Source organism: Coloeus monedula (genome assembly GCF_965178545.1).
Source record: "Coloeus monedula genome assembly, chromosome: 8".
Lineage (NCBI taxonomy): Eukaryota > Metazoa > Chordata > Aves > Passeriformes > Corvidae > Coloeus > Coloeus monedula.
Genome location: NC_138788.1, coordinates 35068589 through 35091015, shown reverse-complemented (window position 1 = coordinate 35091015; position 22427 = coordinate 35068589). Strand labels below are relative to the sequence as shown.

Genomic DNA, 22427 nt, shown 5'->3' with positions numbered 1-22427 from the left:
GAAGCAAAATTCTCCTCGGCCCTTGCGGGCAATGAACTCCTTCCTCTACTTTATGAGTTTGGGAGAGAGGAAGCACAAAACAGAAACATCTGCATTTCTAAGCCCTCTCTGTGAGAATAACCCAGAGCCGCTGATGCTGGAATAGGCACGTGGAGGAAAAGCAGCCCGTTTCCCGGGATTAGCATTCCATTACAGCGGTGCTCTGAGGACACAATCTGATTTATTTATCCCAGAGTTAAATCTGCCTGTAAATGCACAGCTCTGCTGCTGGTAAACCCAGCCACTGGACCTGTCCACCAGATTTCTGCCCCAAACCACAGCCAGCAGCAAGGAGAAAGGACTCACATGGTTAAAAATTCACCTTTTAAATTCACACGTCTGCACTACTAATTGTGTGCCTGCTTTTCAACACTGCTGAAGGACTCTCCCATCTTTTTCACCACATAAGCCTGCTCAGAGCTAAGAAATATGTACAAACTTGTTTCAAAAGTGGGATGATTCTTCGTGTGTTGCAGAGTAAGCATGGCAACCAGCAGAAATCAGATTTACAGAGGTGGAGGTCAGGACCTTTCTTTTTATGAATACCAATCTAGTCAGAGGTAGCTCTACTCTAATTTCTATATTGAAACTTCTTCATTTCCTCCCTCTTTGAACTCTGAATCATGAGAATTAAAGGCCAATCTTAGCTTTTAGATTTTTAGGCTGTTTATTCTGATTTTTCTTCCTCTGGCAATCATTACAAGGGCATGTAGTGACAGGACAAGGGGGAATGGCTTCAAACTGACAGAGGGCAGGGCTGGATGGGATACTAGAAAAAATTCTTCCCTGGGAGGGTGGGGAGGCCCTGGCACAGAGTGCCCAAAGAAGCTGTGGCTGCCCCTGGATCCCTGGCAGTGTCCAAGGCCAGGTTGGACAGGGCTTGGAGCAGCCTGGGACAGTGGAAGGTGTTCCCTACCCATGGCAGGGGTGGCACTGGATGAGCTTTAAGGGCCCTTCCAGCCCAAACCATTCTGGGATTCTGTGATTTTTCCTGGTAACATGGTTCCTGGAGAGGTATTTATTACACCATTAAAGTCTGCATTTTCCTCCCTGTCTCTCCAGGTAACACTGAAGACAGTCTGTAAGTGTCTGTGAGATGGGCAGTCTCAACCTTTATGGAGCACCTGGAAGTTTGAGCTACCACGTGTGGAAAACACCACCAAGATTTCTACTCCAGCTGCTGCTTGGTGAGGAATAATGTAAACAGAGACTTCCCCAGGGAATGAAGATCTTGTTTTCATGACGGCTTCTTTGATTTTTTGTTATTTAAAAATACAGAAAAAGGAAGGGAGTGTAATTACACAGAAATCTGGCTAAGGATAATTGCTATTCAGAGCATCCCACGAGGCCAACAAGGGCCTTGGAGGGCAGCATATTTAACTCAGAACAGAAACACTGAATATGTGTGAGTATTTTATAAATCACAGGTTTCACCTCATCAGGGTCTTTATTATGGGTGTTTTTTTAATTTAAAAGACAGGTGAGAATCAGATGTGATCTGAACAGAGATACATACATGGTTCTGTGGGAAATGTGTGCATGTGTGGCTTTTAAAATCTTTTTTAAATTTTTATGCAGTCTTACAGGTGCACAATCACCCACTTGAAATCTTTAATCTGTTTGGCTCCCAATCAGAGCTGTGTAATTTGTAAACTTCTGCTTTGCATTTTACTATTAAGGTGCATATGGTTTCTCTGCAAAGCAGATTCCCACAGAGCTGTGTGAGTTTTAGATGCTTCTGAAAGTTAAAACCAAAGATGGGCTTGATCACGAAAGGAAGTACTAAAATAGAGAATTCACTGTTCTTTCATGTTCGGCTCACGCTTCATCGCTTCAAACTCTTAGAAATAATACTGCCGAGTATTAAACACATGGATTTAAGTTTAACAGTGTAAGGAGGGAAATATGAAGAGTTTTCCTTTTGATCCCATTGGCTTTGCAAGTGTTGCATTAAACCTTGGAGGGAAATGGCATGTGCTGCACCTCAGAAGGGATGGGTGGATATCACAGACTTAATAACCAGACTATACCTTTAAACATATATTTATCGTCATGGAATCATAGAACACTTTGGGTTGGGAGGGACCTTAAAGACTATCTTGTTGCAACCCTCCTGCCATGGGCAGGGACACCTTCCACTATTCCAGGCTGCTCCAAGCCCTGTCCACCCTGGCCTTGGACACTGCCAGGGATCCAGGGGCAGCCACAGCTTCTCTGGGCACCCTGTGCCAGGGCCTGCCCACCCTCCCAGGGAACAATTTCTTCCTAAAATTTAATCTCAGCTTGCCCTCTGTCAGTTTAACAGTTTTGATGTATATTCACTATGTATATATGTATATTCTGGTAGGATGTCTTGTTTGAGAATGAGCCTTGTGTTCACTGAGCAGAAGATTTTGGCTTCTTAGCCACATTTGTGCTGTTGCCATTCCATTCCAAGTCCGGAGCAGGGCAGTGGATGCTGCCTGCAGCCTGCCAGGTGTGCAGCAGGGAAGGTCGGACTCGCTCCAGCCTCGGAGCCTTGGCAGATCCGAGCCTGAGTCTCCTCGGGCTGACCTTTGCCTGCACGCCCGGATTCGGGATGCCGGTGCCACCCGCACGCCGCTCTCTCGGGACAGCCCGAATTCCTGTCGGGGGGGCTCAGGAGGGGCCCGTCTCCTTCCCGATGCTCTCGATCCATCCCCCGGCGCTGCCGCTGGCGGTTCTTGGGGCCCGGGATGCCCGGGGGATGCCCGGGGGATGCCCCGCACCCCCCCCGGCGGGTTCCGCGGCGCATCCCCCGCAGCGGGACCGCTCGGCTCGCACCCCATCCCGGCACCCGCAGCCCCGGGGGGACCCCCGCCCCGGGGAGCCGCGGGGCAGAGCCGAGCGGCAGCACTCCGCCTCCCGGGCTGCGCAGCGCGGCCGGCGAGCGGCGGGGCTGCTCCCTCCCTCCCCCTTCCTCCTCCTCCTCCTCCTCCTCCTCCTCCTGGTCCTCCGCCCCCCTCCCGCAGGGCAGAGCCGGCGGAGGCGGCGGGCGCGGGGCAGAGCCGAGCCGAGCCGGCGGAGGTAGGAGCGCAGGGATGGGATGAGATGGGATGGAGGCGGATGGGGTGGGATGGGATGGGATGGGATGGAATGGGACGGGCGCTGCGGGAAGGCGGGGGGTGCCCAGGCCGCGGCTCCCCAAGTTTGGAGGCGGCGGGACTTTGCGCGAAGTTGGGCAGCAGCAGCCCCGGGGGCAGCGCTGGGCACGGCTGGGCTCGGGGGACGCGGGGCTCCAGCCGGGGGCAGCCGGGGGACACAGGACTGTCCCCGCTCCCCGGCGGGCTGGGGCACCCCGGGCGCTCCCCGGGAGCAGCATCCCCCGCAGCCGCGGCAGGAGCGGGGCACGGCGGGGGGAACGCGCCCCGGAGCCGGTCCGTGCTCCGGGGGACCCCGCGGGGACAAAGGTAGCGCAGATGCTGTCACTGCCCGAGCTGGGCAGGTCCCCGCAGCCGCGGATGGCGCTGGGGTCGGGGTTTGGGAGAGCAGACACTTGTAAAGGGGCTTTCCTGAAAGAGCCATTCAATCCCGGCGGCGCATCCCACCTGGGATGGAGCCGGGCATGGATGTTGCCATTCACTGTGGATATTTTTGGGTGAAGAGGGGTATTTCTTAAATGCAAGCTGTTGGCTGTTAAAAATAGCTTCATAGCTGCTGAGAATGCAGGCAAGGTTCAGTGACGGGTTATTACGGTCAGAGTCTGTTAAGCAACAATTCACCAGCTGAACTTTGGCGGTCTCGTATGTGGGCTTCTCTTTTTCTTCTCTCTCTCTCTTTTTTTTTTTTTTTTTTTTAATTTTCCTCTGCTGCTTCATTGTAATACTACAGCCGTACTCTGCAGTGATCTGACTATCTTAGGCACAGACAGATTTGTAGGTTAATAGGATATCTGAGAGTATTGCTCGGATGGTGCATCTAAACGCCCACCAAACTCTTAGATTTGGAAATTTTTTTTAAATTTAATTTTACTTGTTATATCATTCTATGGCCTAAAGTCCCCTTCACATTGACTTCCTCGTGTATGACATCAGAATGGTTTCACTTCTTGCATTGTTAGACAGACCAAAAACCCATCATCGTCATCATCATCTCCTGTAGAACAAACATGTTCTTTTGTATTTTGAGACTAAAAAAAAAAAAAAAGAGCAGATGGCCAGCTGAGCATATCACAGATTAAATCTCAAAGTTTGCTGGAACTGTTCATGAAAAGTAAATATTTTTAAGGTTTAACTGAAAATTGTATGCGCTCATTTGGATACACAAACACCTGATTGAACAGCACTGCACTTAATACTGACTGGGGACTGCTCAATCTCTGGCAAAGAGGGAAATTTCCATCAACAAAAGTCCCCAAATGTACATGAACTGTACATATATATTTATATCTGTGCTGTTTATATACGTATATGTGTTTTATATACTCACACACATATGCACTCACTCATCAACAGTAAATCTCACTTAAAGCCAGCAAACACTGACAGAGTAGCTGCCTTGAAGCCTCTTTTTGTCAGTGATTAAAATGTTGTCACACGTCTCGTGCCCTGAGAGCTTCTCTACTGCTGCTGCTGCTGGTGCCATTTCACTCTTGGGCATTGAGTCAAAGGATTCATCTGGCTCTTCACATGCCTAAAGAAAGAAAATCAATTTGAATGCAGAAAGGAGGAAACTACTTGTATGAAGATTTAGTAGTGAAACTACCTTCTTTCTTTCCTTTTTTTTTTAATAGCACTTAGATCCTGTGTCTGTGAGTGCAGCCACCGTGCAGTTCTGAAATCAGTAACAAAACAGTTTTGTGGCTCAGATTTTGCCATAGGAGGACTAATCTCAAATTCAGAGTGTTTTATTTGGTGGTTTGTAACAGGAACACGATGCAACAGTGGAGATTTACATTGCAAAACACTTAATTCCACTAATGCAGTGCAAGGCAGTAATGGATTTTATCTTCATTGCTAAATTAAAAGCAGGTATCTGAAAATCATATAAATGAGAAGGGTGAAGCAGACTCTCATATTTGAATTATTTCATGTGGTTGAAGGGGAAGGATGAAGGTGTGTAATCCACTAGCAGCATTAACAAGGACAGGATCATGTAGGCATAATCACAGAGATGCAAATAAGGTACTGCTTGTGTTATATTTTAACATTATTTTAAGCAGCCTGTGGCAGGAGCTCTGTGAGAACGGGGAGTTTCAGTGGTCAAAGCTTTTGTTGGTAGCCCAGGTGATTTCAGTGTTGCTGAACATGTTTTTAAGGTGTGGCCTGGTACTAAAGCAGCTCTCAAAGCCTTGGTTTATATTTAAGATCAAATGGTTTGGGGGATGGCAGCAAACTCTGCCCAAGTTGATGAGCTATTGCTGGCCAATAAGGATTTCTTACGGAATTCCTCTGCTGAAGGGAATCCTTCCTATTATAAACTACTTTTCCTACACTGAGTGCTTCCTTGTATGTCCGTGGAGCAAAATCTCACGGTTGTAACTCAGCCTTCTGTCACCTCCGGGTGCTGACACAGTTTCCCCAGAGGTGAGCTGGCAGCAGAGGGCTGATCTCACCTGAATGACATGTGGATTTAGGAACTTGGAACACCCAGCTGGGCTTCTCTTCCAGTGCAGATGCATCACTTAGATGAAGAAAAGCCAAGACACAAACAGATACCGATGTACTCCCTCTCCCTCCTAATTACCCCTACAGTTAATGTGTATTCCACCATCATAAACTTCAAGGAAATGTGCTCTTAAATCATTCAGTGCTACTCTGGGCACTTGCCCGATGTGGAACACTGTTTCTAACACCTCAGAGGGTTTGCAGAAGCTGTGCCCTGGTTTGAACCAGGCTCCTGAATTGCTGTCTTTGGACTTTCATTTTCCTCTTTAAGCCTTTTTTCTCTCCATATCTCACACAGGGAGGGGTAATTCTAAATTCCCACCATACTCCTTGGCTGGAGTTATGCTGCTCAGCTGGAAGAATCCAAAGTGCTGTGGAAAAACATGGTAGATTTCCAATAAGAGAGCATTTTCTTCACCGCTTCCCCCCACAAATTAGTATTTCTTATTTATTTATGTTTCTTAGTGAAGTGCCCTGTTTTTCTTGCTGACCAAGTGTGGTGTCAGATCTGGAGTCTAAATACAGCTGTTCAGGGGAAGGGATCTGCAAGCTCCTGCGAGTTCTTATCTCGAATTGCGCCCATCTCTCCACTAACACTGCAATTTCACTGAAATGAACTAATGATCTATCGCTTTGCAGACCCATCCTTTCAAAAACTCATGTGGCTGCCCACGTACCTGGCAGAAAACGTGTTGTGTTCTTCCCCACGGCCTGTTGGGTTGTGTTTCCCAGTCTCAAAGACATGATTACAATTCTGTCCTGGTGCCTGGATTGGGTTTTTACAGGCGAGGGAGACAGGGAAGCCCCCGAGGAGGTGGAGAGCCTTGTAATGGGAGCACTGTAATCCATTGATTACACAGCTGTGCCTGACATGCCACTAAACAGCACTTCAGGGGCAAGCAGTTAATGTAGCTTTTCCATGGAATATTTATTAATTTATGTTACACCTGGTTTCCAGCAGCTGTTGGATGTGGCTTGTAAGCTTTAGCTTTAAGGAGCGTCCTCTGAGGGAAGATAAGCAGGTGATGCCTTGCAAGAAGAAACAGAAGGAGAAATGTTTTCCTGATGGGCACTGGTGGCTGATGGCAGTGACAAGGCAGCTGTGGTGGTGATGAGAGACCTGATGAGGTGGTGAATGTGAGCAGGAATGAGAGACATGGCACACTCTGACTCATGGCCTCTGTCCCCTCTGGTGGCAGCACACCAGAGGTCACAAGACAGAATCTCAGACTGGTTTGTTCGGGAAGGGAACTTGAAGCTCATCCTATTCCATCTCCTGCCATGGGCAGGGACACCTTCCACTGTCCCAGGCTGCTCCAAGCCCCAGTGTCCAACCTGGCCTTGGGCACTGCCAGGGATCCAGGGGCAGCCCCAGCTGCTCTGGGCACCCTGTGCCAGGGCCTGCCCACCCTGCCAGGGAACAATTCCTTCCCAATATCATGTCTATCCCTGCCCTCTGTCAGTTTGAAGCCATTCCTCTTGTCCTGTCCCTCCATCTCTTGTCCCAAGTCCCTCTCCAGCTCTCCTGGAGCCCCTTTAGGCCCTGGAAGGGGCTCTGAGATCTCCCTGGAACCTTCTCTTCTCTGTGCTGAGCACCCCCTCTCTCAGCCTTTCCTCACAGGATTGATGCTCCAGCCCTCTGATTGCTCTGGCCTGGAGCACCTCTCCTGCATGAACCCTCCAACCCCAACCTATTGCCCTGCCTCTTCTCATTCCCAGATCCACCTTCCTCAAACTCCTACAAGAGCCTGAGCTGCCTGAAACACTCGTTTCCCAAATCTCAGCAGCTGGCTGCTGATTTCCTTCTGATTTTGCCAGAAGTGAGGTAGCCCACGTAAGCTCCAGACACATTTTTGGAGCTGCTGGTGGTGTGAACCTTCCCCTGTTGGTTTGCTGAAAGCAGCCACAGCCCCTGCAGTGTTGGGGATGGTGGAGGGCACGTGGCTGCCTCCTGTGCCATGAGTTTCCTTGGAAATGAGCCCAGTCCTGTGGAGAAACGGTGGGATGGAGTGGCAGGGAAGCAACACGAGCTTTTATTTGTTTATACACCAAGCAGTACAAAGTACACACTTAATATTCTAAAACTTACTATGCTATCATTTACTCACCAAATAAGCACAGCATTTTATAAATAAATGGGGGTTTATGCCAAATCTGTATCTAAGGAGGGTCGTTCCTCACTGTAAAAGGTGCAGATCTGTAGCTAAATAGCAAAATACTCAAACTGACATTTTCCATTTTCTTCACGCCTTCCAGTAGGAAAAAATAAGTTTCATGAGGAGATATTTTTTTCCTGTAGAAAAACCTTGATTTTCAGTGTGGGTGAATGCACCCTGCTATCTCACCGTAAAATTAGAAAAACTGATGAGAGTGAAAAAGGCTTTTTGTGCTATTATGTTGTATTTTGGTTTTGCATTTATTGGTGTTGGGCTTAAATATGACAAGATGAAGTTAGACTGGTAACTTCTCAGGATTGCATGGAATAGAGGGAAGGTCATTCCTTTCAAATAACTCATTGAGTTCCAGGTGAGTTTCAGCTCGGGAGAACTCTGAGGTCAGACAGGAGTGAAGATAAAATGTAAAGTTCAAAGTCATACAGAGGAAACAAGATAAGACTGCTTTGAAAAATGAAAACCTCTGCAAGGTACAAAGCGAGAAAAATAAAGATTTATGTGCAGCATGTGTGCTTAGGAGATGGAAGAAACCTGGCAGTGTTGAAAGAGTGCTCTGAGGGTGGGCTGCACGTGGATGTGAGCTTGTAGTATTGGATGGTTTGCCCAATTTCAGGTCTTGGAACAGTGTGGAGAAAAAGCATTTAATTAAAGTGCTTTATAACTGGCTCCAAATGAGTAGTGAGATACCAACAAATAGGAGACACCTCAGGAAAAGAGGTGCAGAAATTAGAATTCTGGATGGTTTGGCCCATAATTCGGAGGAAATGTAAGAGCCCAGTGTTAGCCTTGCTGTGCCTAAACTGGGATATAATGATCTGAGTGCCAGAATTTATTAATCCAAAGAAAAAGGATTCTTTGACTGGTGCAGCCAGGAGGTTTGTCGGTGAAAAGCTGGAAATAGGAGGAAATGGAGAAGGATGGTTTAATAGTTTATTAGGAGAACATAATGAGATGGGTTTGCCTGCAGGCCCAGCTCCTCACAGGGGAGCTTCATCTCTTGAAAATTCTTTAGCAGCTCTTAAAACCAACACTTCCTTGCAAGCCCATCAAATACCTTATCTAATACTCCTTCCCAGCCTCTTTGATTTTGGTTACTTTTTAGTTGTAATTTGTCTTTTTTCTTAGCTCTGTGGATATTAGCTAATGTTAAATAGATACTGGTAATGTTAAGTAAATTAAATGGATAATGAATCTCAAATTTTCAAGTTCATCATTTTACAGATGTATTTCACTCTGTTAGGCTGCTGGTTGGGCTCCTGCTCTTGCCTTCCACCCCTTCTTAGTGCATTTTTAGGGCTGCTGCTGTACAGCTCATCCTTTGATTGCTGAGGCCTGAGGATATTTCCTGGGGCCACTTCTGGAAAGGATTTTGGGTGCTGCTGTTGCAATGGAAGAGGGGCAGGTTTTGAACGTGTCCATCAGGTTTTGAGCCTGTGCCCAGCTGATTCCAGGGAAGGAATACTGGTCCACATTGTGAGATTCACACCTTCAGCATCAGGGATTCTCTGCCTGCTTTGTGTCTCCCCAGAGCTCCAGGCTGGGATAACACTGTGACATCTGGGTTGTAACTGCATCTATTGCAAGCGATAAAAATTCAGATAAAAACCCTGCTGTGCATTAAAGACTGCCAATAGAAACTGCAGCACGAGATGCAGTGATGGGCTCTTAACTTAAAAAGACAAAACCATGTTCCTGAGCACTCCAGCATTGAGTACTACAGCTTTATGCCCTGAGCAACTCATCGGAGCCGTTCGTAAAGTAAATAATTTAGATGAAAAGTTTCATCAATTATAAAGCTCTGAAAACAGTTTCTCAGGTTGAGGATTAACTTGCCTGAGGATCAGATAAGGATAAATCAGAATGAAGCTACTATTGCACTTGACATTTAGTAATAGAATTACTTTGTAAAGCTATTTATACCATCTTTAAAGCAGTTCCAACAAGAAATGAGATGTGAGAAGCGAGCAGAAGGGAGGAGTGGAATCTAAGCTCATCCTCTCATTGAGGAAAGAAGAAATAATAATTTGTCTGGCATCAGGTGATTTTAAATGGTGAAGTTTTTAACCCTTCAGAGTAGATTTTTGAGCATTGCTGAGAGATCAGCAAAATGAAAAATACACAGCAGAGTAAATGCAATCTAGATTGGTATCCATGGAAATCCCATGTGGATTTATCTTGCATTAAGCTAGATCAGGAGTAATTCACCTTTTGGGTTTGGGTGGGACCAGAATCTTGTGGGAGTGGGAACAGTTTTCCAGCTGTTTGGAGCAATTCAGAGCCCTCTGCTCCCCAAGGTGTGTGGCAAGGCTGGAAAGGCTGGGTAACCCTCCAGAGCTTGTCAGGGAGCAGCTTTTACTGGGGTCAATAACTCTCTCAGATGGGTTCTGCTCACCTGCTGCTCATTTCTGCTACAGCTGTAAAAATTGAGCATTCTGGTGGTTTGCTATCAGAGTCAGAATGTTGCAATAACTCATTTTGGTGTAATACAGGGGAATGCATAAAAAGCCTCTGCTGAGTTTTGATGGTGTTTTCCTGTAATGATACTCATTAAGTGGGTGTAGTCATCTCTCCAGTTTTCCATTTTTTTTTGTCTTGCTGTGCTGGTACATCAGATAATAAATGAAAAAAAAAAAAAAAGCCCTAAAAATGTGCCCTGAAAATACAAATAAACATGTAAATACCAACAGTATTTTTTTTTGGACTATGAAAATTCCTACAATCTAAAGCTTTCCAAAACTGCAGAATGTACAGGCACTTTATGACAATTAATATTTATGCATTAAAAATGTGCCTGTTACTGAAACAAGAGTATCCCATCCATCATCACTAAGCATTTTACACTGCAGAATTTTAACACCCTCCTTTCTGTGTTTTGAAAGATAGGAAATAATTCCAAAATAGCAAATATCATTAAGTTGCATTTAACAAAAAACTTGGAGGGTTTCAAATGAGATAATATAAATGCTATACTCATTCCAAACAGCAATTCTCTGGATGAACCTCTGGCTTCATTAAAGTCAACGAAATGTCTTCCTGCTGACTTCAGCATGCCAGGATTTCAAAAAATAAATTGAAATGGGATCTTTAAAAGTTTTCTTCTTGACGAGTGGCTGGAGCCAAAGCCATTCAGCTGTGCTTTTCTGTGCATGTGTTATTTAGCTCAGCCAGGAGGTCTTAAGGTGAAGATAATGTCTGGTAGGGAGGAGGGAATGTGAGCAGGAAATAATATTTCTCTTTGAAATAATCCATCAGTAGCTGTGCTATCCCAGAGGCCCCTTTTCATGGAGATCCTGCAGATGTGGAGCCCCCTTGCAGTGCTGAGGGAAGCCAGCCGTGCAGGTGGACATTCCTCTTGAGGACATTTAGCGCCTAAAAGTGATGGAAAAGCCCCAAAGTCCCACTCTTTATTTAAAAGTATTGCCCTGCTGTGGTGTGCAAGTGCAGAATTCAGGCATGGGTTTGGGGACATTTTTAGCTTTGTCCTCTTGGCACCAGGGGTTTCCATGCAGCAGTTGAATAGGAGGAAGGAATTAATTTGATTTAGCCATGTCAAGCTGAAAATGAAGTTCCTCCTTGCACATCCTTCGAGGAACCCTCAATGGTCTGGATTTAGCTGCCATCCGCTCCATTTTTTGCTGGGATATTTTTGAACTTCCTCTGCTGATAAATATTTAGAGTCTGTTTATCTTTCATCTCATTTCTGTTACATAGTGCTTACAGATTTTTTTCCCCCCATAAATACTTATTACTGCAGAAATTGGTGTTGCAAGCCTTGATATTGCAGTGCCAGCAGTTTTGTAATTTTAATTGAGGCTGGCTGACAGTACTTCTATTAATTATCCAGGAGAGGCTTATGGCTTTCTAAAAGAGAAGTGTATTTCTGGCTGGAGGAGTTCGAAGGGGAGTTGTAATTGCTTTATGTCTGGAGTGCAGGTTTAGGTGCAGGATGCTTGGCTGGATTAGATGTGGCCATTGCTGAGGATCAATAAAGCACGAAAAGGGGAAAAGCTGTTTCAAATTTGTAAAAGTTTTAGCTGCCAGGGTGCTGCTAAGCTCAGAATGAAAAATGCAGCTGTTTCTTTTGGGTTTAATTAAAATCCAATGAAAAACAATTCAGAGAGACCTGAGTTGATATTAATTACTTTGAGCATGTGAATAATTGGGGCAGGTGAAGGATTTCCTTCACCAAATTCTGCACAGCCTTTTCCTTTAGCCTGGCTCCATGTGATTCTCACTGGTGCTGCCCAGCTACATCTTAGTGCTCTTTTCCTATGCCTTCCAAATTCCTTCATGGAGCTGTGTTTTTCCTGATGTGAGTATGACAATCTCACTTTAATTGGATAACAGCAGTTGTCACCCTGCAAGAGGGACTGTGATGCCCAGGGGTCTCAGAAGTATCTGTGTGAAAATAAATAAATAAAACATTTAAAAAGCTTTGCTAAGAAGCAGTAAATTTAAACACGGATTTAGTTAACAGCACTGAAATGGGGTGCCTTATTCTATTACAGTATGAAGCCACCAGATGTCACTTATTTTGTGCACCACTGTTCTGGGTATGAGCATGCTCTTGGCACGGAAAAGATTAAAAAGAAAAAAGGGCAACTTGCTGTAAGTGGCTTTGTTTCTGTTTGTGTTCCTAATTGGCAACTGTCTTCCTTGATAAATATTTTCATCTTAAATAGATCGTATAAACTCATTTCTCACAGATCAGACAGACTTGCATTTTTTACGAGCCTTAAATGTCAGCAGTGCCATTTTGAGATTCAGTCTTTAAGAAAATAATTAATAGGCTGACTCCATTTCCAGAAGGAGGAGAGTACGCTTTAAGAAAGGATGGTTTTATTGTTGTGAGCTGTTCTGTCATCAAAGACACTTCAGCCAATGGATCACACAGATATTCATCTTCAGCCAAGTTAAAAGCAGTGAGAGGAGTTTCAAAGTCATGCAGGAGGTGGAAGTAGTTGTGGAGAGAGAAAGGAATAATTCTGAAATCAGAGATCTGCTTCTAAAGTGGTGCAGTTCATCCTCAGGGTTTAAAGGCTTCAAGGAGAAGTGGAGCAAAGGTAGATGGAGAGGTGTCTCTAAAGGGGAAAAACAACACTTGGGACCCAATGCAAAGCTGGATTTTCCAATTCGGATGGGCATGGCCAGTGTCAGGGAGCAGGATGAGCTGACAATTCCTCACCAGTGAGAGTGAACAAAGGGCTCCTTGTCCTGGGTGTGTCCTGCTGTTCCACTGAGGGTGTTCCCTCCCATTACCAGAGATGCCAAATTGAGAGGCACAGACCCTCTTCCCACTCTGTGGTAACACAACCCTTCTGCTCTTTCATTTTTTGGCCTGTACTCAATGGCAGCACCATTAAAAAGGGGAAATTTAATTTTCTGGGCTTGAAGCAGGAAGACTGAAAATTGAGTAATTCCCTGAAGGGTAATGATTAGTGATTTTTTTCCCCCAGTGGTAGTACTGTAGTTTGTTTTTACATTTTAAATATGTCTTCTCCCTCAGATTTCAGCTTGGGATGGAGTCATACTCACTCTGTGGATCTCATGCAGGTTGGAGGATGTAAATCCACAGCTCTGAGTGAATGATGTGAGAGTTGCTCTCTCTCCAAATAATTTTCCATTTCAGTCCTCAGGAGCAGCTGTGCTGAAAGGCTACCTGCCTTCATTTTTCATCTGAGGTGAAAAATGTACTCCAGCATGGCATTCTCCAGCTGGAGGCAGACTACGTGACACACTTTCCTCTCCCTTTTTCTTCTGTGCTTGAGCCAAAAGAGATGTGAGCAAAACACTCCTCAACCGATAGAAAGTGTTGGCTTCTAAATGCACCAAATCAGTGTTTTAGCACCTCGTATGAAACCAATTATATTAATGAGGGCTCCAGTTCTTAACTGGGAGTTGTTTATGACAGGGAGGGTTTCATTTCCTACTGCAGGTCTTGCACCATTGCTCCCAAAAGTGCCATCTGCCAGCTTTGGCCCCAAAAAGTGCTCCCTGCCACTATTGTGCAGGGAGATTCTGGCACAGCTCTGGGATGGGGAGCACGGGTGCAGCTTGGGAAGCTTGGAAAATTCACTTTCTCTGTCTGTTGAGCTTATGAAAGACTGAAATTCATTCTGGTTAATATGGTTACTGGGGGAAAGTCAGAGTCAGTGCTGTCTGCCTTAGATAGGTTATTTAGAAATTGGATTGCTGGTGGCCTTCTGTCTTGTGTAACACAAATCTGAATTTCATTCAAAATCCCTCAATTCCCATGTAATGGGATTCTGGACAGTGAGTTAGGAGATCTAGATTTTGCTTGGACTTCTACCATTTTATTCCATGTGATATTGCAGGTGGCACATGCCAGAACTCTGTCATTTTGTCACCCAGAAATGGAGAAGCACCTTTGAGAAGCCCTCCAAGGTCTCATGCTGGGAGTTACCCACCCTTTATGGACCATAACCAAACCCCAAGATACATTTGAGTGCATTCTGGCCTGAGGCTCCTGTGTATGGCATGAATGGTTACAACTGCATTTTCCCATTTAATTAGTTTTCCTCTTGGGCAGAAGCTTCTCTGCAAAACCACTGATAAGATAATTCACGTTGTATTTAAACGTCCATGTTTGGATAAAACCTTTTGTGTGTTTCAGATCAGTTTTGTTGGCCCTACACAAGTAATCTGCAGGGGGAATAGTAAGAATAACATCAAGTGCAAGTTTTCATATGCAAAGGAAGGAAACCCATGTAGTGGTAAGGTTTCATTCTGATTTGCTATTCTTCTCAAAGTATAATTTAAACCACTGAGCCATGCAATAAAGAAACTGAGGAGTGTTATCAGCATATAATTTATTTTTTCACTTGATGAGAAGAACTGTGACATTTTTTGAGTTTATAGATTATTCTGCAGTAAGTACTTTGATTATAAATGGTTTGGATGCTGAAGGCATTTTCCAGGATTTACACATGCAGGAAAAACTGCAAATTAAATCAAATGATCAGTGAGTGGTGAGACTTAGAATATTTCTCTCCTGCACCTAGGACAGTGTTCTAGAATGTCTAATTTTTCATATCCCGGTGAAATAACTGCTGTAGAAGGAGCAAGACTTGGTTATTCACATGGGAAAATTGGAGAGTCACAGAATGGTTTGGTTCGGAAGGGACATTAAAGCTCATCCCATTCCAGCCCCTGCTGTGGGCAGGGACACCTTCCACTATGCCAGGTTGCTCCAAGCCCCGTCCAACCTTTCATTTTCGTCCAGGAGGGCCAGAGAGCCCATCCCTGGCTGCCTTCCCTTGTGGACTCTGGTCTGGAGTTCTGCAGACCAGGAGCTGCTCCTCCTGAAGCACAGAGGAGATGCACCAGGGGATCACCACACTCGAGATGCCAACTCCCCCTTGACAGCAGGAGCAGAGAGATGAGCTCGTGGGACAATTATTTTGCCAAAGGGTGGAGTTTTTCATGGCAGGAGCACCACAGCAGCTTATGATGCAAAAACTCAACCAAAACAACCAATTTTGGCTGGCAGCCTCCTCGCCCAGACTCAGGAGGGCTCGCCCAGCCGGGTGACAGTGCTGAAGTGGTGATCATGGTTTAGAGGTGAAGGTGGCAGCTTTAGGTTGATGGTTGGCCTCAGTGATCTTATGGGTCTTTTCCAATTTTAACAATTCTCTGATCAGGCTGCTGAATTGATGCTGGAGCTGTTGCTGTCAAAGCCAAGGCAAGCAGAGCTGGTGGGGTGTGGGCACCACAGCTGGTGGGGTGTGGGCAGTGCTGCTCTTTGGACCTCTCCTGAGGAAGACAAAAGGCAGGGTGGAGGGGCTGCAGTGCCAAAACTGCTCCAGCCCAGCTGCTGAGTCACATTCCCAAAGCTTTGATGGAATACGTGGCATTTCTTGGCATTTTGTTGCACGTTGCTGTCTTTAGTTATGGGCGTGGAGTGATCTTTGCAGGAGACAAAGATCGATACAGCTTGTGGTGGCACTACTGTGCTTTTTAAACACTGTTCTTGAGGGTGGAAAGTGTTAAAGACACTGAGGCAGGGCAGCTTCTACAATGGCTCATTCCCAAACCCACACAACTCCGTTCGGTGCCCACTGAAAAATAACTCACTAGCATTACTGATAGGACAGCTGAGGACAGACTTGTTTTTCACATTTCTCTGGGTCTGAGGCACCAAGAGAAGCGTTGCCTCTTGCACCTTGATGCACCAACTGGACTGAGCTCTTCTGCTGACCAATACAGCCTTTTTCTATTCAGTTTTTTGCATATAATAGGCATATTTTATTTAACATTGCTTTCTTGGGGCCAGGTGTCACTTTTGAGAAATGAACATTGCATTCCTCGAAAGCTCAAGTCCTCACATATCTGACAAGGCTTTAGGGGTTTTCCTTAGTGTTATTATTTAGGTTATATAGCAGTGCTTAGAAGGAATAAATGGGCTTGGAAGCCACCTCTTCCAGCCTAAGGAAGCTTTTATTTCAGTGTAGTCCTTGCTGCAGAAATAGATTAAGGAATTTCTAATCTATTTCACATTAAAAACATACCATCCAAATGTATCTGTAGGCTCTTGATGCCGTCTTAGTCTCTTGTGTGTCTGAGAGCTTTGAATGCATTAACAGCCTAAACCAAGTTATTACATTAATCTCATGAAATCAAAGATTCATCTCTTTGACTCAAGGTAAACACCATCAGCAACAGAGAAATTTAACAGATGGAAATGCATTTCAAAACTTGGGAGGCAATTTTGCTGGTGATTTTTTTTGTTAGATATGTTAATTCTGCTAAAGTTGGAGTTTGTAAGTTCCTGTGAAGTATTTTGTGGGGTGTGTTCTGGAGATGCTTCCAGTTCTCTGCAGAGCTTTATAACGTTAACAGAGTTTCAGTCTTTCTGCATTAGAAACTGAGCTTTTTGGGTTATCATTAACAGTCATGCATCTGTTCTTGAAAATCTGGCTGCCAACTGCAGTTGATGGGATTTGTGTCACTTCAGATTCCTTGTGTGATTTGCCTCAGTAAAAGCGGCGGAACCTGAGCTCAGAACTCGCGCTGGTGCCATTTCAGCTTCAACGTCCTGCAGTGACTCTGTGTCCTCCTCTATTTGTCTGGAACCAAATACATCAACAAGCACTGCTGTTTAAAAATAAAACTTCATTTTACCTCCCACTGTTCACTTTCGTGCTCTGCTGCCTCCAGGGACACGGGGATTTTTCACGGGCGCGAGAGCTTTCTGGCTGGAGCAGAGCATTTGGGAGCAGTTGTGCTCCCTTTCTCCTTAGAACTCTGTTCTCTGGGCTGTGTCAGGAGATGCTCTGTCCCACAGAGCAGATCTGAGACCCCCAGACATCCTTGTGTAGCTCCCAAAAGCTGTCCAGGTAGGGATCAGTAAGGATCTGAATAGGGCATTTGTGCCATCTCAGAGCTCCATTAAGGGTGGGCTTTGTCTTCTCAATTTCTTACTGCAAAACCTTAAAAAGTGAATTTTGACCCGTCTGCAGCTGAAGCAGAGGGAGAGTGGAAGGTTAGTTTGGGACAGTTTCCCAATAACAGAAGTTAAGTAATTAACATATCCATTGGAAAAAAAAAAAAAAAAGTCTCTTGGAGCGCTTGCCTTGGGTTTCCTCTGCCCACAAATAAAGACCATGTAGTTTGCTAAGCTAAATGTTGTCTTTATATTGAAGAAAATGTTGCAGAAGAGGCAGGGTGTGAGGGAGTGCATGCCAAATTTCTCTTGGTACATTCATCATTATGCAGAGTTGGGGTTTTGGTTTGCTTTTTAAATTTCTTTTTCCCCTTGGTTTCTTTTCAGGGAGATTCAGTAAAGAACACTCTCAGATTTTTATCTTGTTTGTTTACAATCTGCAGGCCAGCTAAGTGCAGTGTAAGGCCTGAAAAGGTATTTGTGGTTGTGCTCTTTCCGAGTGGAAAACAAACATACTGAAGCCAAACACGAGAGAAACCTGCAGGAATAGAGAGCCAAGTCAAGGGACTCAATGGTTCAGTGGCTGAGGAACAGACTTTCTTGTCATTGCCCTGGATATTACAGTGTCTACTCACTGGGCTCCATACACAGCATGGAATTTTTCCCTTTTGTTATGACTGTTGTAAACTGGGCTCTTTGTGCAGTTGCAAGATTGCTGGGCTGGATTTTGCTGTGTTACGAGAACAGCATCCACAGCTGTGATGTTTTTGAGAGGCTAGTGACAGAGTGCAGCACATCCTCTCTCTTCCACTAGTGGAAATCAGTAAGTTAAGATTTTGAGTTCCTTGAAGCTTGTGACAGAAGTGTTGTTCTTTAGATGTGGTGACATGAAGATAGGAGAGGACAATCATGAGTGTTTAATCCATTATCAAGTGGCATCAGGTTCCACACCAAGTGTGTGCTCTGCCAACCACACCTACCTCAATAGGCCACAAAGCCCGGGGTGTAGAGCTGCAGAAATGTCTTCAGAATGGTGGGATCTTGTAAACTGTTTAATAAAATCTTACTGCACTTTTGTGTAGTCAAAGAGCACAGACTAGAGAGGAGTGAGTGATGCAGCCCAAGCCTTTGATGAAACACTTAGGAATAGTGGCAGGACACTTTGGAAGTAAATGTTGCTTGACTTATGCAGAATAAATGCTTTTCTCAGAAGCTGGAAGCAGTATAATGACATTACATCAAAAAGGTTTTGCTTAATTAGGTGTAGCCAGCAGTTACCTGCAAGAATTTTGTCTGGTGATATTTTAGAGATCACTAATTAGAAATTTCTTGAGAATGCTTAGAGCTTTCTTGGGTTTTCCACTTTGGACTCTGAGTCTGCTTCACCTTGTAATAAACGTGTGGTTTCTTGGTTAACGGGCTGAGGTTCATCTGATGTGTCATTGCTTAAAGAATTAAAGTTGTTGAACATTTAGAGAAGTTACTACCAAGCTTGGAACAGAGTTAGGTTTTTTTAAAAGTACTGAAACAAAGCCCCAGTTGTGATTTGGCATCAATGAATAGTTTGAGTTGAGTAATTTTTGTTTGAATTTACAAGAAACTTTAATGACAGACTCTAATGCTGAGTTTGTCTTTTCAGGATGCAGCTGTGTATGTTTCCTTTCACCCACTCAGCACTAGATGAAAGATGAAATGCCCTATTCATGAAAAAGCACTTACATGGTACTTATGTACAGATGAGATATGTTTTTCCATCCATTTCAAGGCATGTCTCGCAGAGAAGGTACCATATATGAGTCACAAAGAAAAGAATTCAGATGACTCTGTTAAGATAGTAAAGTTTATGGAGAAAATTCAGCCTGGGGGTGGAGGAAAATCCCTTCTCAGCCACTAAAAATCAAATGAGCAGCTGCGAGCATTTACATTGCTCTAGAATTGCCATAACTGTATTGTGTTCAAAGCAAAGTTAAGCCTAAAGTAGACTGATCCCCTTTGAGAAAAACTGCTTACATATGAAGTGTGAAGGTGTATCAGATGAATTCTAGTAGATACCATTTGGTTGCATCATTGCATACAAAACCATTTTACCACAGGATGAGATAAACAGGCACCGAAGGCATTACGTGATGCAAATTCTATTTATTCCATACAATGTTATTCATCCCTCAAAAGCAGCCTTAAATTAGCAGCTGATCTCTCACAACCCACAAGATTTAGCAATTTGTGCTGCATACCCCTTGCAAAGTGGCAGAAATTATTAGAGATCAGATGGTGGATAGAATATGTTCCTTGCTTTAAATCAACCTGAGGTAGCAGCTGCTAAAATCAAGGAAAATCAAATGTGTAAAAGGAACAGGATGGTAATCAGAGTAACTCATAACTGTGAGTTATGCCCACTGTTTTGCAGCATGTCAAGGCTGAAAATGCTTGGCAGGACGTTGGAAATACTCTCGGAACATTTTTCCACCACGTGCTGGTTCTGGACCAGTAATCAATGCAAGAGACAAAGAGCTGGGCTTAAAATAACCCTTCAGCACTGAAAGATCCTTTCCTGCAAATCCAACTGTGCTACACCAGCTCTCCACCTCTCCCTTGAGTAAGAGTCAGCTGGCACACTGAAAGCAAAGCTTTATTCTCTTTAGCACAGTGAGGTTCTTCCACTATCCCAGCTTGCACCAAGCCCCGTCCAACCTGGCCCTGAACACTTCCAGGGATGGGGAATCCACAACTTTTTCTCTTGTTCAGGTAGAGTGATGAAATCACTGTGCTGTCCTCACCTAACTGAGCTCTGCATCGAGGGAAAACCTTGTATCTCTATCAAGTAAGTTGCTCCAGAAGAGCTGTTTGAGTAATTGCAGCAGTATCTTTCCAGAGTCAATGAAGCAGCCTTGGGAGCCTGAAATCAAACACAATTCACAGAGGACAGAAAGAACCAGGTTAACTACAAAACAGCCGCGTTTGAGACGTGAGCTCTGTCAATACCAGACCAATTCTTTGCCTCGGGCGTTTTCTGAAGATAAACACTTATTTATTTCTGATTGCAGCCTGACTGCAGGGCGTATGAGAGCTGTATTTAGAGATGATATTTTTTTCCCTCTTGCCAACCCCCAAACCTCTTCAATTTGTTCGATAAAAATAACTGCAGTGAAAGAGCTTCATAACAGATTCAGCCTTCGTGCTCCGTGGTTCCCTGTTGCACTCGCTTGTAGAACAGGAATTTGGCTGATTTGTGGGCTGAGAGTGGGATGTATTCCTTGAAAGAGCAGGCAGGTAAGAATTGCTGTTATTGTAAATTATCGTGATACCCTGTTTTGGGAATGAAACCTCAGCAGCTGTTTGGTCTTATTAAAAATGCAATTAAAATATTTGTGGCAAGACCGGCCTCAGCACATTCACTTTCTGCACCTGAAGTTGTATTTCAGGTGATCCCTGTGCCTTCCCAGGGAGCTCTTTGCTTATTTCTCCTTTTTCCATATAAGAAAAGAAAGTACATAGGGCAAATTTAGACCGAGTGATTCTCACTGATATTAAATCACTGCATGAATTATTTAACCTTCAGCATCTGTCTTTATCCTATTTTGGCATTGGTGGCTGTCTGGGCATTTAAGTAGATGCATTTTTTTTAAGAAGGGGTAAAAATTAACTCCTGATAGCATCAGTACTTTATTCTGGCTCTTAGTGAATCGATCATTTTAATGAGGGACTGGCTGGTTTTTGTTAAATAGATGCAATTTCTGGATGTGTGCTGAATGCCAGAACTTTCTAATCTGGCTCCAGATTTTTGGGAAAGGAATCTGTGAGCCCCACAGGATGGGTGCATTGGTTTATCCTCGTTTCCATGGAATGACCCCCAGGACCATGTGGGGTCTCTTGGGAGGTTGCTCACAGTTACTGTGAGGATTGAAAATACAGATGCTAAACTTTGACCATGCAGAATGATCTCTGAAAGTGGATTAAAGTGGCTTTTTGTGAGAAGAAATGCACTGGAGTAATTTATGCAAAGACACAGTTTTTTTCCTACAGTGTGCAACTCTTTCATATTCAATATAAACCTGTCAGTGATTCTGTAGCAAGGCACTATGTGAGATGAATAGGAACTAAGGGAAGGGAAAAGATGAATTGCTGGAGCTGTTGCACATTGTAGGCAGCAAGTTTTGATCAGGAGTTGAGAAGCCAGAGTGTACTGCAGGCAAAATTCTGCTCCAAACATCCTCAGAAGTGTATGAGAACAGCACTTTGCTCCATGTTTGTACAACAGGGAAGATTTAAACACATCGATGGGAGCTCTGCCCTGGCACAGGAGCTCCAGGCATGTGCTGCCACAGGCTGGGTGGCTGCTGGTGGTGCTTTTTTATTTCCAGGGTTTTTGGACCTGTATTTCTGGAGTAATGGCTGACTTTTGTTCTGTTTTGTTCTGTTTTGTTCTCCTGTCTGCATTTTTTATTCTGCCCAAATAATAAACGATGAATCTGTTTTAGACTGATTTAAATCAGATAAAATAGAAAGAGAGAGCACTGAAGTCATTAAATATCATTAGTGGCGCTTTTTTTCCTTCTGAAAAATGCTTTAATTTAAAAATGGGTACTATCAAGTTTTATTATTTTCACATTCTCACGCAGACCAAACAATAACACATCAGAACATGTGGCTGTGGCATGTTAGGAGTGCAAGGAACTGGAGCTTGGTCATTTCCAGGAACTCACACAAGCCTTCAGGTGTAATAACAGGTTTCTGGGGGAGTGCATGACCCTGCTGTCACTGATCCAGGCCAGGCAGCTCTCCCTCCCAATCCCTCTCTTTTTCCCTTGCTTCCAAGAACCTGTTTATTCAGGCAGTGTTTATGCCCTAATTGAGTGGTGATTCAAACTCAGTAACTATTTCCTGAGCATTGCAGCCCAAATAATAGGAGTCATCCTGATGCGATTGAAACTACGACTGTTTTTAGGGGACTTTGCTGGTTTTTTTGCATGTGGAACATGTAATTTTTTCCATTCTCGCATTTTATTTGGAAGTGTATGGATGAGGAAGGAGCAGATAATGTTTGGATTAGATTCTGAGAAAAAAAACACTTGTTTTTTAGGCGAGTTTGCTGATTCAGTGGTGATTCAGGAGGTTTTCTTTGGCTTTACAAGGCCATGAAATGGGCTCTTTAAAGAACATTTTAGACTTAAACAAGTGTTCAGCAGT

At 44.3% G+C, this 22427-nt stretch overlaps 1 protein-coding gene across 2 annotated transcripts in view; it reads left to right on the top strand.

Moving 5' to 3' along the window:
* The first annotated feature begins 3037 nt into the window (after positions 1–3037).
* Positions 3038–22427, top strand: part of CHST15 (carbohydrate sulfotransferase 15) — a 44692-nt gene continuing 25302 nt past the window's right edge. The window contains exons 1-2 of one of the 2 annotated variants that reach the window (XM_082285857.1): positions 3042–3084; positions 12346–12445. The gene's annotated coding sequence lies outside the window, so the exon portion shown is untranslated. Of the gene's footprint in view, positions 3085–12345; positions 12446–22427 lie in introns of both variants that reach the window. The other variant, XM_082285856.1, reaches the window with a different exon arrangement.